The sequence below is a fragment of the Thunnus maccoyii genome, chromosome 7 (assembly GCF_910596095.1).
Source record: "Thunnus maccoyii chromosome 7, fThuMac1.1, whole genome shotgun sequence".
Lineage (NCBI taxonomy): Eukaryota > Metazoa > Chordata > Actinopteri > Scombriformes > Scombridae > Thunnus > Thunnus maccoyii.
In genome coordinates, this window is record NC_056539.1 from 34,315,780 (window position 1) to 34,331,706 (window position 15,927).

Sequence of the window (15,927 nt, forward strand, 5' to 3'; positions counted from 1 at the left end):
ATCTGAGACGAAGCCAGAACAGAAAGAAAGGAGTCGGTCTCCTGAAACTCATTCCTTCTCTCAAGGACATGCTCACATTAACAGAACAAATGATCATCCTTCCACAACTCTGCACATTCAAATGATGAGCAAATCCTTTGACCTTTCATGACCTTTACAAGGTTTTGAACAGTATATTAAACGTGATATCAGGTCGTGTAAAACATGCACACACAGCCGTCTGTCTAACTCTGACCATCACACTGATCACCTGATCTCCACATACGAGGCAGCGAACCTCTGATTAAATCTATCAATGCATGAACAGATGACCACAGATTACTGTGAGGAGGTGAAGGACTGTATGAACAGAGAGAAGCAGGCCTTTCAGACCAACGATCAGTTGAACCGGAGTTTCAGAGAGACGATGGAGGAAAAACCTCCAGACTATGAGACTCGATGAAAACAACCAGCAGATTGTAGATCAGAGGTGTCAAACTCATTCTCACCACATCAGCATCATCGTTGCCTTCAAAGGGACAGATGTAACTTTTCAATGTAACTAAATGTAATGTAAAATAAATGTAACTACTCCTTAATGTTAAATAACTCTGAATGTATTACTTATTCAAGTTACAAACATTATATATATATATTTATATAGATGTAAAACCTTGCTCAGGTTATGAAACCCACATGACTCCATCAATCAACCATCAAACACAAGTTATGACGTTAACTTTTTAGTCGTAGTTGAGAGAAGCAGAATATTTTTATCATCCTTCGCTCTGTGTTTGTTGGATCGTTCTCTGTGACCACCGACGCCTCAGAACACAGAAGACAAACGTGTTTTCTTCTTCACGTCTTTCTTGAAACTTCCTTCCGTCTGCATCAGTTTTTCCCTTTCTGGACATCTCGGGGTCATTATTTATATTTCTCAATTCCACTTGTTGGGAAAATCGCATTGATGAGGATTCATCGCCGTCTAGCGGCGGAACACCGTCACTTCCTGGGTAACATAATCGGCATGCATTGTGGGAAATGTAGTTTTCGGTCGATGCCTGCTTTTGACTTTTTTTTTTTCTTTACAATCAGACCTTTTTCTCTCGCGGCCCGCGGGCCGTCAGTTTGACACACATGTTGTAGATGAGCTGAATGTTTTTATAAGCAGTTTGAGTTATGATTTCTCTGCTGAATGTGATTGGCTGTTAGATGGTTCTGCTATAGAGACTGAACCTGAATCCATCAACAAAGTCCTTCAGAATATAATTCCTGTCAACCAGACGGCAGGTCCAGATGGTCTCTCTGCTTCTCTGTTAAGAACATATGAGATGAAGTGACGCCTGCCTGGTGCCTCGTTTTCCACAAGTCCTTCAATTCTCACACTGAACCAACACAATTATCACACCTGCCCCTAAGAACCGTCCACAGGAGAATAATGACTTTAGACCCATCTAACCTCTGCTGTGATGAAGTGTGGAGAAGCTCATGGTGAGCAGCTGGATCCTCCCAGTTCACAACAGCAGAGAGCCACTGATGGTGCAGACAACAGTAAAGTGCACTTAGTGACTAAACTTTAACACCCTGCAGCCTCACATCTGACCAGCAGCACCCAGCAGGTCAGGAACCCTGTCTGGACCCCTGAGCATCTGCACCGGCGCCCCCCCCAGCCATGTGTTAGTTCCCCGGTCCTGTTCACCATGTACACCCGTTAATGCACAAGCAGCACCACTAACAATTACATGGTGAAGTTTTGACGCATCAGATACAGCCGTAAACAAACATGAGATTCAGAACTTTGTCCAGCGGTGCAACAAACATTTCTTCAACATTAGGAAAACAGAGGAGATGGTGTTTGACCCCAAATCCATTGGAGATCATTGACCAGTGGTTATCCATGACCAGAACATAGTGGAGGTCGACTCTTACAGGTACCTGGACCGACACCTGGACACCAGACTGTTCAGGTAGAAGAGGTCTGCTGCAGTACGGCGGCTAACACAGAGAGCATCATGGGAGTCGGGCAGCATCACACGCTCCAGGCTGTCTTTAATTTCAGACCCCACCCGTGTCCTCCAGCCCGAGTAGCGGCTTCTTCCCTCAGGCGGGCGCTCCAGAGTCCCCCGGCGGCGGCTCGGCCTCCGTCCCCCCCGTCCATCAAAGCCCTGCTCATCTAACCAGAGACGAAGCCTGAAACACTGCTTTCAGTTCACATGTTCACACGTTCACATGTTCACACGTTCACTTCATGACGGCTCTGTGTTGATGAGGCTGCTTTACTCTCACTGCACATATTATGATATTATCTACATCATTATAACGACTGCAGGTGTGTTTTAGATGAGCAGCGTGCAGGTTGTTGGTCGATGTCAGTCTGTCTGTCCAAGACACATTTCCTTCTTATCTTAGAGAAGGAGGTGAAGGAGGTGAAGGAGGTGGAGAAGGAGAGGAGGAGGTAGAGAAGGAGAGAAGGAGGTAGAGAAGGAGAGGAGGAGGTCGGGAAGGAGAGGAGGAGGTAGAGAAGGAGAGGAGGAGGTAGAGGAGGAGAGGAGGAGGTAGAGGAGGAGGTAGAGAAGGAGAGAAGGAGGTAGAGAAGGAGAGGAGGAGGTAGAGAAGGAGAGAAGGAGGTAGAGAAGGAGAGGAGGAGGTCGGGAAGGAGAGGAGGAGGTAGAGGAGGAGAGGAGGAGGTAGAGGAGGAGAGGAGGAATCAGTAGGAGGTGTTTCAGGCGTCTGCTGTGACATCAGAAGCTACTTTACCAAATTAAAGTATTGAACTGTAAATCAGCTACTTGACAAAAAACCTGCCGTCTAATGAAGACATTAACACACACACACACACACACACACACACACACACACACACACACACTCACACTCACTCACACTCACACACACTCACACACACACACACTCACACACACACACACACACACACACACACTCACTCACACTCACACACACTCACACACACACACACTCACACACACTCACACACACACACACACACACACACTCACACACACACACACACACACACACACACACACACACACACACACACACACACGCTCACACTCACTCACACTCACACACACTCACACACACACACACACACACTCACACTCACACACACACACACACACACACACACACACACTCACACTCACACTCACACACACACACACACACACACACACACTCACACACACTCACACACTGTTTTAGACTTATGTCTAAAATATAACTATTATTATCATTATTATATTGTGTATATTGTTTCTCTGTTGAACATTTAAAGACGAGATGTAAATACAGATGTTCATCATGTTCATCATGTTCATCATGTGACTCATATATTAATATTAGTCGTATTAGAAATATTTGTGTAAAGAATGAAAACAGCTGAGAGAGAAGTTGTAACGCCGCCTGTTTTCACATAATGAGAAAATGTATCTGCACATAAAATCAGTAAAATGTTGTTTTTCCTCCCAAATATCTGATCTGTCTGTTATAAACATCTGTGTGTTTGCATATGAATATAATCAGCGAGAGAAAACACAGAAACTCTGTCTGAGCGAGTAAAACCAGGCGTCTGCTGCGTCTTTCAGATCACATGATGGATTGAACATTTACTGAAGGACTGTACTTAGTTACTTTCCACCACTGCCTACAACAAAGATCTGTATCAGTTAATGGTCGATGTCTGCTGTGGTGTTCCTCAAGGCTCCGTCATAGGTCCTCTTTTATTTTCATTATATCTGCTTTAACTGATAATCTTCAGTCTTTTAAGTCGTCTGGATGATGTTAAACCCTGGACGGTGAAAACTTTTCTTCAGCTAAATGAAAATAAAATAGAAGTTCTTGTTGTTTGTGCTGAAAAATGTCCCGGCTGGTACGATCGGTTCTCTGGAGTCTCTGTCCTCATATCTCAGTTCACCAGCCGTCTCCAAGACAGTACGTCCATATACGACTAAACGTTGTGTCATCAAACGTTATCTCTGCCTCGATGATGTTCACAGTAATGAAGTTACGTTTCTATGTGTCTCTGCGGTGGGAGGGAGGAGGTCGGGGTGGATGCAGGACTCTGACAGCAGAGACCAGGTTCACATCCTGAGTCCTGTGTGTGTGTTCAGGTTGGTGAAAGATGCTGCTGTGGCTTAAATGTTCATAAACATGTTGAGATCAGGATCCTTCTCTGACCTGAACCGAGAGTCTGAACACGACCACAAACACTTTCATGCTGCTGCAGTTTCTATCAGCTGATGTTTTACTGCAACAGCAGATATTTTGGTGGGAAAAACGTTGCGTCTGAACATTTCACTCCTACATTCAGTATCAACATTTTTGTAATTTACCAAATATGGTAAATGACAACATTTTCTTATTATGTTGAAAATCTGACTCACCTTTAATATGTGACAATTTCTTTAACAACCAAACAAAATCTACATTTCTGCTGGTTATCGACACTAAATACAACACCAGGTGTGTGTGTGTGTGTGTGTTGATGTAGCAGGTGAAAGAAGGAGGCAGACTGTTAATATCTGGTATCAATATTCTCATTGATCATTTTAAACATGTTTCATTATCAATAATGTTTTGAAATAGATGTGTGAAGTGTAGCAGCAGAGGAGACGGTGTCAGCGGCTGCAGGTTGCACAGATCAGAGGATTATCAGTCAGTCACATGATGAAGCAGCAGAGTCACAGTCGATCCGGACTCTGCTGTCGGCAGCAGAAGAGCCGCTGCTGAGCGCCGCACAGACACAAAGAAACAGAGAAGGATGGAGGGAGGTGTGTGTGTGTGTGTGTGTGTGTGTGTGTGTGTGTGTGTGTGTGTGTGTGTGTGTTCGCGCTGGCCCAGTTCAGCTGCAGCAGATTAAACTCACAGGTGATGAGTCATCAGACGGGGAGCCTATCAGAGATCAGCAGGTGGAGGCTGACAGGTGGAGAAGTTTCAGAGCGAAAGAGTTTCTGCACTGAAACAACTTCAACAGTCAGATAATAACTGTGAACATGATGAAGACATGATGAAGACATGATGAAGACATGATGCAGTAATAACAGATCTAAAATAAAGCATAAAAGTTTAAAACAGTGAGTTCCACCTCTGTGTTAATGGACAGGAAGTAGAGCTTCCAGAGAGCTGCAGGTACGTTTGATATGAACACAGTGCAGGTTAAATGTCTTTGATGTTGACAGACAGCTGATGGTGTTATAAACAAAAAGTAAAGAAATGTGTGTTTGGTAGATTATTTCTTTGTTGTAACGATGCTTCTTGGCAATAAATCTCATCCGGTTGGAAAGTCTGTTTATTTCCCTTTTAAATGGAGCCACATTTGTAAGGAACATGTATTTGCAGGATGAGCAGCAGAGTATGTGGGTTGCGCCCATGAAAAATATGCCAAATCTTCTCTGCCAACGCCAAACAGCTTATTCTGCCACGATCATCCCCTAACCCGTGGTTATTACTGTCGCCATGACAACAAAGATGGCGTAACTTTAAGGAAGTAGTAACTTTAACCCACCACATGTTCCTCTAACCTTAACAAATTTGAACCCAAACCATCATCTTTAAACAGTGATGTGTGACGGTTTTATTAAACACAGACAGATGAAGTTCGTTTCTGAACTGCTGCTGTCTGTGTTGCTTTGCTTGTGTTTGCTGTTAGAAGGAAATTCCAGTATTTTTCAACCTGAATCCTATTTTCTCATCATTTTGGGTCAAAGTGAACTTTTGGAGTTGGTCCAGTATTGAGGGCGATGATGTCAGCCAGCAGCCACGAAACAGGCTGTAATGTAATCCTCCGGGGCAACTGCGCCGGTCAAAGTACGTCCACTAAAAGTTCTAGTTTTTGCCACTGACAGGATCAGATTGTTGTTATAAGTATCTGACAGCGTAAGTAAACACAGGAACTAGCCGCCTGTAGCAGCATTATGGCTAACTGCATTAGCATCTATATCCGGGGCAGCTTGTTGGTTAACCGAACCACCCACATATTCATCCGCGCACGCTGTGTTTTTACACGTATGAGGCTGACTTTCACACCTGTTAGACTGTAAGGAAACTAACTTATCCTGTGGACTAATATGAGACGATCATGAGTCATTTCACCTTAACTTGCCATCTATATTTATTTGAGGCAGAGTACACAGAGAGAAGATTTAACAACTGAAAGAAGAAAAACAAAGAATGAAGACAGAAAGGCAACAGGACCGTCAGTAAACTGCCGGCGTTCCTGCCGTCACTGCTCTCCTGAACACCGAAGAGGAAAACCTTTTCGGACCTGTTGCTGCCAAACTCGGAGAATCTATAAGTGTCCACAGATGAGAGAGGCATAACCACGAGGTGTAAGTCTCTATCATCCATTAAAACTGCACAGTGTGGATCTGCTCATTTTATCCTTGTCATCTGGAAACCATTTTATTTCATCTACTACATTACTAACGTTACTTCTCTAGCAGGAACCGACGCTGAGCTTCAGATGTAAACAAAGCATTCTGCCCCGGATATAGATGCTAATGCAGTTAGCCATAATGCTGCTACAGGCGGCTAGTTCCTGTGTTTACTTTTGTTGTCAGACACTTATAACAACAATCTGATCCTGTCAGTGGCAAAAACTAGAACTTTTAGTGGACGTACATGGACGGCACCAAGGATTACATCACTGGACCACTTTCAGAAACTGAATTAGTTACTTTGACCCAAAGTGATGGTTGAAAAATACCAGAATTTCTCTTTAAACGCACAATATGTAATTTCAGCCGCTAGGCGTCTCAAACAAAACAATAACAACAGACGGAGTGTGATGACGGTGTGAAGTAGCAAGGGATCATGGGAGTTGTTGTCTTCGTTGTTAAGTAAGCAGCTTCACTGGGATAGGATTACTCCAGTGTTCATCGTTCAGGATGTTTTTACCTGCAGAGGTCTCCTCCTCTCCAGAACAAACAGACCTGGAGATTACAGGTAAAAACACTGAATAAAGCTGTTTCACCTAAAAAATCAATATTTTTCTGACGATGTTTGGTGACCACCGGACTTCCTGGAGGGGCTGTTAGCCGAGCTGCTGCTAACGTTTGTCCAGTTTATTTCTCTGATAACTTAAGATCCAGACGTCCAATGATTAAAATCCTTCTTCCGGCTAAAAGATAAAGTTAAAAACCACCTAAATTTATCATGAAAATGTGACTTAAAACTGAATAAAAGTCCATTTATAACAGTTTGTGTGGAACAACCACAACGCCGATGTATTATCTTGTATGTGTGTAAGTTACTCTTTGGTAGACGCCATTGTAGCGGACAAACACAGCGCCGCCGTATGCATCTGGTGCGTGTTTACTCTTTGGTAGAGGAGGTATGACGTCATCGACAGGCGACCAAATGAAACGGTCCGTTACTTTGATTAAATTACAGATTTCTCTGGGTTTGAACATTGTTGGAAACATTTGGGATAATGTAAGTACACAACTCAACAACATATATAACATAGGTCTAGTTGTTTTTAGACATTTTAATGTGGAATAATTACATATTATAGCTTTAAGTTTTCATTTACAACATGAGTGTGACTCAACCTTCAGACAGGATGGGCGTTAAGATGTTTTTGTGTAATTCAGCATCATAATCAGTGTTTCCATGAGACAGACAGATATGTTTTATTTCCATCCTGCAGCAGCAGACGTCAGCTGATCTGTTTCAGGGTTTCTGACTCCACTCGTCCTCCTGCTGTTTGTTGTTGTTGTTGTTGTTGTTGTTGATTTTTGAAAATCTCTGAAGGAGCTCCAACATCTGCCAGAGCCTCAGAGAGGGAAACTAACTGCTGTTTGATGTTACAGAACAGATTCCTCTGATCAGGTCAGAGTCAGTCAACAACAGCTTTTTATTCGGGCTTGTTTTTGTTCGTCTGTTGTTTCATTAAAACAGCAGCTGGTAAAACCTTTGAAAATATGAATGAAGTTTGGTTTGCGGTTGGTTGTTGTTTTCTGTGTCACTGCAAACATCATCTTCTTAATCATAAAACATCTGACTGAAGTTCAGCGTGAAGTCTTCCTGACATTCACAGTTAAAGAAGCTGATAAAAACCTGTGAAGTTTGGTGGCTGGTTGCTGGTTGATGCCTGACTTTAAATGTCAGCCGTCTTCAGCTGACAGCTGCCGTCGCCGTGGCGACACACTGGCATATCCAGAGAGACAGATGAGTTGACATCAGATCAGAGTTATTGATCTGAGCTGCTGTTGGTTTTGGAGACGAACAAACAGATTCAGATCAAACTGCAGCTGGAAACGTGTTCAGTAACTGGAAATATTTCTGGCCGGACAAACGATCAGCAGCAGGTTTATAACAGCAGCAGACTGACTGATGTGGTTTACTGAGTCTCAGGTGATGTTTCTCAGGTAACCTGCGCCTGTCTTCTCTGTTTTGATGAGTATTTGTTTGTGTTATTTTAGAAGTTGAGTTGCTATTTTCAGCGTTAAAGTCAGACTGATGGTGAAATAAATGAATCTTTTAATCCCTGCGAGGACGAGCAGCAGATTAGTTTCCAATCATGCCTCACTTGTCTCTTTTTGTTTGACCTCAGCAGGTCTCACTGGTTTTATTTAACCTCTCAGATTAAAACTCACACCTGACTGACATCAAACTAAAAACATACTGCAGCTCAGAGCTCTGCAGGGACCAATGAGCTGCCAGGAAACACATGACACTGCACAGGTGGGTGGGAATCTCTGGGCCACACACATTAGTAAACCCTTTAAACAGGTGCATGTGGTGCCACTTAAATTACAATGTCCTGATGTTATACTGTGTTACCTGACATGTTTGATAGATGAATAAGATGCAGTGCAGGCAGAACTACTGCAGCTTCTCATATAAGACACAGAGTTGAGAGAGGAATTTATCTGCTGCGATGAAGTGAATATATAGAATATCATTGTCATCATATAAACAACTAAACATCACTTTATTTAAAGTTAGAGTGAGCTTCTGTCTTCTGCCCAGCAAAGAAAAACACAGTTGATTTCTAGACAGAAATCTAGTTTTGATCTTTTCTGCTGAGGTGTTGAATCATAAGTTTGTGTTCTAGACAGTTCCTGAATATTTAAAACATCAGTACTTTCAGTTTTTGGACCCTGAAGTGTTTGGTTATGGACAGAAGTCTGTTTGATAAGAGAGAGAATAAGAAAAGACAAAATCAGACTGTAGGTTTGCAGTGGCCACGTTCAGAGAAGAGCTGCTGACATATAAAAGTGTGTCATCCGCATAAAAATGTACATTACAATGTGAAGAACCACAGGTCATATTATTTTCTGTGTGTAGAGAATAAAAGTGGACCCAGTGTAGAACCTTGTGGGACACCTTTACTCACCTGCAGAGCACCAGATTTAGAAACTACTGTAGAAAGTAAAATATCATAATCAGTAGTATTGATTGCTTAAAAAAAAGTATGTTAATAATGTCCAAGACAATAACAATAAGCTGCTGCTCTGCTGTGACGCTGCTCAGGTAAAATAATAATAGGGTTATGTTTCTTTGTGACAGAAACATGTAAGTTGTGTTAGATGAGAAGCAGCAGCGAAATGAGACGATGTTGTTGATACAAACAAACACTGGTTTAAGATGATCTACTGGAATATCTTTGCATGATTTCCAGTTAAAAACTCCTTATTTATCTTCTACTGGTCCTTTATGCAGCCCCTCAGTTCAGCCTCTGTCTGAAACAGGCTGTTTTAGCTCCTGTCTCTTTAAGGCCCCGCCTCCTGATGAGCCCGCTCTGTTCTGATTGGTCAGCTTCAGGAAGCTTCCTCCGGCTCCAGAGGCTACGTAAACAAACTATAGTAGCAGGATTTCACAGCTGTTTATGGGCGCGATGAGCCGACGTCAGCTCGTTAGCAAGATAGAAAAAAAACAAATAATTTTGACCACTTTTACCATCCAACATCAGAACAAATAAATAACAGAAATGTGGTCTATAAAATGAAGCAGAGTCTATTTGAACCACTCGACACTCATTAATGTCTGTGAGCAGTTTTAACCAAAAGTTTCATTAGAATAATTTCAGAAGTTGTCAGTGTTTCCCTGTTGAGCTGTGGTGGAAGTATAGTAACAAAAAGAGGAACTTTGGCACTAAAAAGATGGGATGTCAGTTTTCGACAGAACTTTGCTTTCGACAGACTGACACCCATTAACTGATAACTGACTGGTCAATTTTTAAGAAAAGTTGTGACGTAGCTTTCGTTTGTGAGAGCTGTCCAGCAGTCGGTGGTCAGAGCTAACGTTAGCTTGACTTTTAGCTCATCCTTCTTCTCTTCAAAGTGTTTTCAATGTGTTTAGTCGCAGTAGCTCTTGATGGCATAACGTACCTGGGCTCGAGGTAAGAATATAAATAATAATACGAATATAAGGCAACCCTGATTATAAGACGACACTCCCTTTTCCAGCAGCTGTTTTTGGAAAAATAATGTTACTTTTTGAATATAACTTACATCATAGTATAGTCACATACTCACACACTCTCCTAACAGGCTCTTGGAAGCGGTAAATAATTATTTACTTCAGCAGTTAGCATTTTTAAGACTGCCTGTTTGTCTTTTTGAGCTCCTTATCATCTGCCACAGTGGTATTTGGCAGCTTGACATATTCCGTTTCTGCAGTAGAGACGTCGGAAGACACTTTGGACTCATCATGAATTATTTCCTCCGTGGCAGAAAAACACGTTACATGAGCCTTCAGAATCCCTGCAGGTTAAACTGGACTAACTGACTGTAACACACTCACTATAAACAGACTTAAAGACACTTGCTAGCCTAGCAACATTAATGCTACAAACGACCCATAATGCAACATTAGAAGTCGTGTATAAGTTGGTTTTACTCTGTACTTTCCCCATTCAAAAAGAAGATCTGATGTTGCGAACATGTAATTGTCTTGCCGTTACTGGAGTGTGTTTGCAAATTAACCTGTAGACCGACACGTTTAACCGTTGACATCCCTAGTTGAAAGATATCTACTTGATTTGACTCATTTGGACGCTGAAGCTTCAAATTAGCTTCAGAAGGAGGACTGTGGATTTTGTCCCCCATCACTTCCATTGTAAGGTCATTATGAAGGGATCTTCTAATGGTGAGTATGAACAGGAGGAATGATTACAGCAAGAAACACAGCTTTAATTATTCATTTGGGCTCCTGACTGTTGGTTTAAGACACACTTGACCTTCATCCGTGATGAACTCAAACATGCCTGCTGTTACTGGTCATGTCTTCACTGCAGGGCTGAGACAGCAGATTCACGGAGTTAGTAAATAAAATCTGCAGACTGACGTCCTCTCTGACACTTCGTCCATCACAGCCGACACACTGAAGGTTATGTGGAGCAATGCATGATGGGAGGGCTCAGCTGGAGATCATTTCTCATTGATATCAGCATTTCAGTATCTGACAGTCTTTCAGAATATAAACCTCTGAATGCATCCTGCACCGAGACACCGTAAAAATAAAAGCCTCCAGAAAAACAAGCTCCGTCATGATCTACGTCAAACTTCTTCCTCAATACTCTGAACATCATAACTGTGAAACCGGAACATACAGACATCATACATGTGTTTTGTCGGGCACCTCCAAAGGGTCAGCAGATAAATCTGAGGGGTGGTGAGATGATTAATGGGAGAGGAAAGAAGAAAAAACAAAGTTCTGATACACAAATCTGTTTTCAGTTTTTGGACTTTTTCTCTAATCTTTGATTTTTGCTGAAATATTGGATCATTTGAACATTTCTTGAAATGAAAGCATGTGAGAAGTTTAGAGGGAAAAGGCTGTGGTGTCATCAGGATATCAAAATGTTGTGTTGTCAGCTGATAACATCAGCGCAAATTTCCAAACAGGCGCTATTTGGATAAACTGACCACATACTGGTCATCTAAATGGTTACTTTCTTGCCTCAAATAAATATGAAAACTTAATAAACTGACATATTAAAAGTCCTACAGCGAAACTTCCAGCAGCTTTCAGCCTGGTTCAAACCACTGCTGCCGCGGTGGCTCAGAACAGCTCTGCTTCTTCTTCCTCTCATGTTGGACTGAAGGCAGACTGGAAACTAAAGTGACTCACTATCGCCCCCATAGTACAAACTGGTATTAAGAGACAAGATTAGCTAGCTGGTTAGCATGTTAGCTTCAGTAGATATCTCTGCAACACAATACACAGACATCTGTGACATGATGTCAAAACTGAGATTTCTTCACATTCTTTTGATAATTTTAATTCATTTTTGAACATTTTAAACTAACGTTCTGCCCAAATCTTACATAGTGCCCCTTTAAGTATAATACTTAAATTAACGTACTTACTGAGTTTCCACCACTAAATTTGTTGACATTTTTCCAGCTACTGTCTGCATGTAAACCAGAAGTAACTCTGTGAAGCAGATTCACCATCATGTAAACAAATAATAAGATATTAAGTTGTGATGTTTCATTTTTATAATGAGAAGAAGTCCAGATGAATCTAAAGTTGGTCTGAAGGCTGTGATGAAAAATTAGAGATCTATTGATAGAAGAAGGAAGAAGGTCCAGATTAAAATGAGTTAATTTAGTTTGAAATGTGAATTTAAAAAGCTCCGTCTGCCCGTTAGATTCACCGTGGAGACGATCTCTGACTTCAGCTGCAGCTTCATGACGATCATCAGGTAAAAATATCACCTGTGAAACATCAGACAGCTTCATCTGAACAACAACTGATGCAAGTTAACGAATGTCTGAGTGTAAAACTGCAAACTATCACTTTGTTTACATCCTGCTGGCTGCTAGCACTTCCTGTCTAGGCTATTACCATGGCAACAGACAACAATCACCTGTCTGACACTGAAGAATAAGTCTGAATCTGATGATGATGATGATGATGAGCATCTGCAGTCATCAGCAGCCTTCATCTCTGCGTGTGAGATTATTCTCTTTGGTGTCGATCTGATGTGTTTGCTTTGTTCTTGTGTGTTGATGATGTTTTCGAGGTGTGACTGGTTATATAAGAATATAATATTATAATGTATTTTCCATAGTTGTGAACATTATAAATGATTCATGTTTTGGGAAATGTTCATATTAGTGACATTACCCATGAGCCTCAGCGGGTTGCATCCACTGATCAACCTCCATAACTCTGTCTCTGAAAAATTACCTTCATATACGACCAAATTTCAACAACAAATACATTTCTTTTAGAAATGTAACGCTGCTGAATCAAAGCATCTGATCTGAAGCTCAACATCTGCTGGTTCAGTTGTATATGAACAGTTCAGTTGTACATGAACAGTTCAGTTGTATATGAACAGTTTAGTTGTATATGAACAGTTTAGTTGTATATGAACAGTTTAGTTGTATATGAACAGTTCAGTTGTATATGAACAGTTCAGTTGTATATGAACAGTTTAGTTGTACATGAACAGTTTAGTTGTACATGAACAGTTCAGTTGTATATGAACAGTTTAGTTGTATATGAACGTTATTCCAATGAGATGGGTTTGACCTCCATCTTCACCTTGATATTATCTCCCCGGCAACAGAGTCTGAAGCTCTCTGATTGGATATTAAAGCTTAATCTACAGGTTTATTATGTATTTTGATGTTTCCTGTAATTTGTTTTAAACAGGGAAAGTAAATGTTTGTTCACTTCTCATTCACTTGTCGGGAGACTTTATTCTCTTAATTGTTGTTTTTTTCTGAAGACTAATTCAGAAGATTAAAAAACTGACAAAAGAAAGAAAGAGAAAAGAAATAATTAAGAAATGAAACTCTATTTTTTCTATGTAATTAGCTCCAAATTAAACATTTACTCACCTGTAATGTTCCTGACTGCAATGCCTTCTGGGAGTCGTAGTTCTTCTGTGACCGTTGACCTTTAATCTTTGAAGCAGAGACGTGAGCGTGTACGACAGTGTGTCCACATGAGCTGTCAAGAGTCCAGAATCTCGTTAAGACTCCCTCGTTAGGAGACTTAACGAGCTGATAATTAGCTGCTGACGCTTAGGTCTCTGCAGGCTGATAAACAGACTGCTGATAACACACACACACACACACACACACACACACACACACACACACACACAGGACCATCATTTTACAACAATTACCAGTTTCCAGCTTTTAATAAATTCAGTTCACGTCTTCGTTCAGTTTCATTCTGACATTTCTGCCCAACACACACACACACACACACACACACACACACACACACACACACACACACACACACACACACACACACACACACACACACCCGGCCCTGAGCTGCCTTCAGGCTCTCAGACGTCACTCAGAAACACATTTTCAACAGATAACCAGAAAAAAAAACATTTATATTCAGTAAAAACTAAAGTAGGTCACAGATCAGAGACTTTTATTTATTCCTGTAACGTCACTGACAGATTCAGACTTCCACCTGATTTGAAGGTCGTTTCTTCTTCTGTGGTTTCTGCAGAAATAGTCTCAGAACTTAATTTACCCAAATCCTCAAAGATGTAAAAACAAATTCCCCTGAGTTAGTGTTTGAGAGGTAGATTATATTCTCTAAATATTTTCCCACCAACAGTTATATGAATCTTTCATCCAGGTGATTTACAGCTGCTGACTGCTGGACTGGATTCATAATAAACAGCTCACACTGAAGAGAAACTGACGCTGGAAGCTACTGAAACGTCCCGTTTAGTTTGAACGCATCTCATATTCAGAACAGCTGCTCAGCTTTTATTTGAACTTTCATTAAAGGACTTTGATTAGAGAACATCATTAAAGAACTTTCATTAAAGAACATTCATTAGAGAACTTTGATTAAAGAACATTCATTAAAGTTGGTCAAATATGAAAAGCTGAAAAGGCCACAATTCACCTCCTCCTCCCTGCCGGTCCATGTCTTACACCCGTCGTAATACAGTTTATATTCATGTTGTTGCCCTCGGTGATCATCGTCACCACCTGTATCACATTTCACCTGCTTTCAGCGCCGTCGCCTGTCGGCATCAGACTAACACCTGGTCACATGACCTGCCTGCCTTCTGTCTGCATGTGGCTCATATTTATCATCAAAGTGATGAAGATTAATATTCATTTTTAACTCCCAAGTACAAAAACACTTTTTTTTAACCTTTACTTATTCAGGGAAGTTTCAGTGAGAGGACGATCACATTCACTCCTGAAGCTGCCCAGTACAACCAGTCTAACCACTGGAGCAGGTGGGGTTAAGGGCATTCTAACTTTAGAGGCTTTTATAGATTCATATTTTTGCTGTGATGACCTTGAACTGTATTTGAGCTCCTGTCGCACTGATCATCAGTATTTTATTATCAGAACATGAAGTCGTTTCTTAATTAAGACAACCGTCACACTGACAACAACATTTCTAAACTGCGTTAGTTAATAATAAATGTTGTGCGGCATTATTATTAAAACTAAACGTTCTGTTTGGAACAATACGTGACTTTATTTCTGCTCACTTACATCAGAATCATGTTTATTTCATTTCTGTCAGAAGCTGCTGCTGAAACCGAGACACGACCTGCTGCTGTGTGTTGTTGTTGTTGTTGTTGTTGTTGTTGTTGTTGTTGTGTATCTTCATGTGTTAGTGTAGCGTGTTGACAGTCTGTTTCCTGTCTGTGACTCAGTTTTATGTGTTTACTGAAAGAAATCTGCGGGATGTTCACAGACGAACTGGAAAACCTTCACAAACAAACATTTCTTTACTATTTGGAAAGTCTTTGATCAGCGGAGGATTATCCTGCCGTCTCTCCGCTGTCGTCTCTGTTTCTCTCTGCACAGAAACATCAGCTGTGTGTTTCCCGGCTGCTGCAGCTTGTCGTTGGGTTTCTCTGTGATGGACAGGTGAAGACAAACAACAGTATAAATGTTTCTCTCAGTCGGCTTCAGGATCTGTCAGAGCTCAGAGGAAGCTCGACACACTGCAGCT

General features: G+C 41.3%; 1 protein-coding gene and 1 non-coding gene across 5 annotated transcripts in view; one reads left to right on the forward strand and one right to left on the reverse strand.

The window, feature by feature from the left end:
• Positions 1 to 15,927, forward strand: part of grin3bb (glutamate receptor, ionotropic, N-methyl-D-aspartate 3Bb) — a 77,214-nt gene that overhangs the window by 3,904 nt on the left and 57,383 nt on the right. Inside the window, exons 1-2 of one of the 4 annotated variants that reach the window (XM_042416740.1) lie at positions 10,247 to 10,348; positions 12,605 to 12,658. The exons of 2 other annotated variants lie outside the window; for them this stretch is intronic. The gene's annotated coding sequence lies outside the window, so the exon portion shown is untranslated. Of the gene's footprint in view, positions 1 to 6,149; positions 6,330 to 10,246; positions 10,349 to 12,604; positions 12,659 to 15,927 lie in introns of those variants that run through there. One more of the 4 variants, XM_042416741.1, reaches the window with a different exon arrangement.
• LOC121901194 lies at positions 7,789 to 7,920 on the reverse strand. The gene has a single exon (XR_006097208.1). It is a non-coding gene; the product is annotated as a small nucleolar RNA SNORA16B/SNORA16A family (small nucleolar RNA).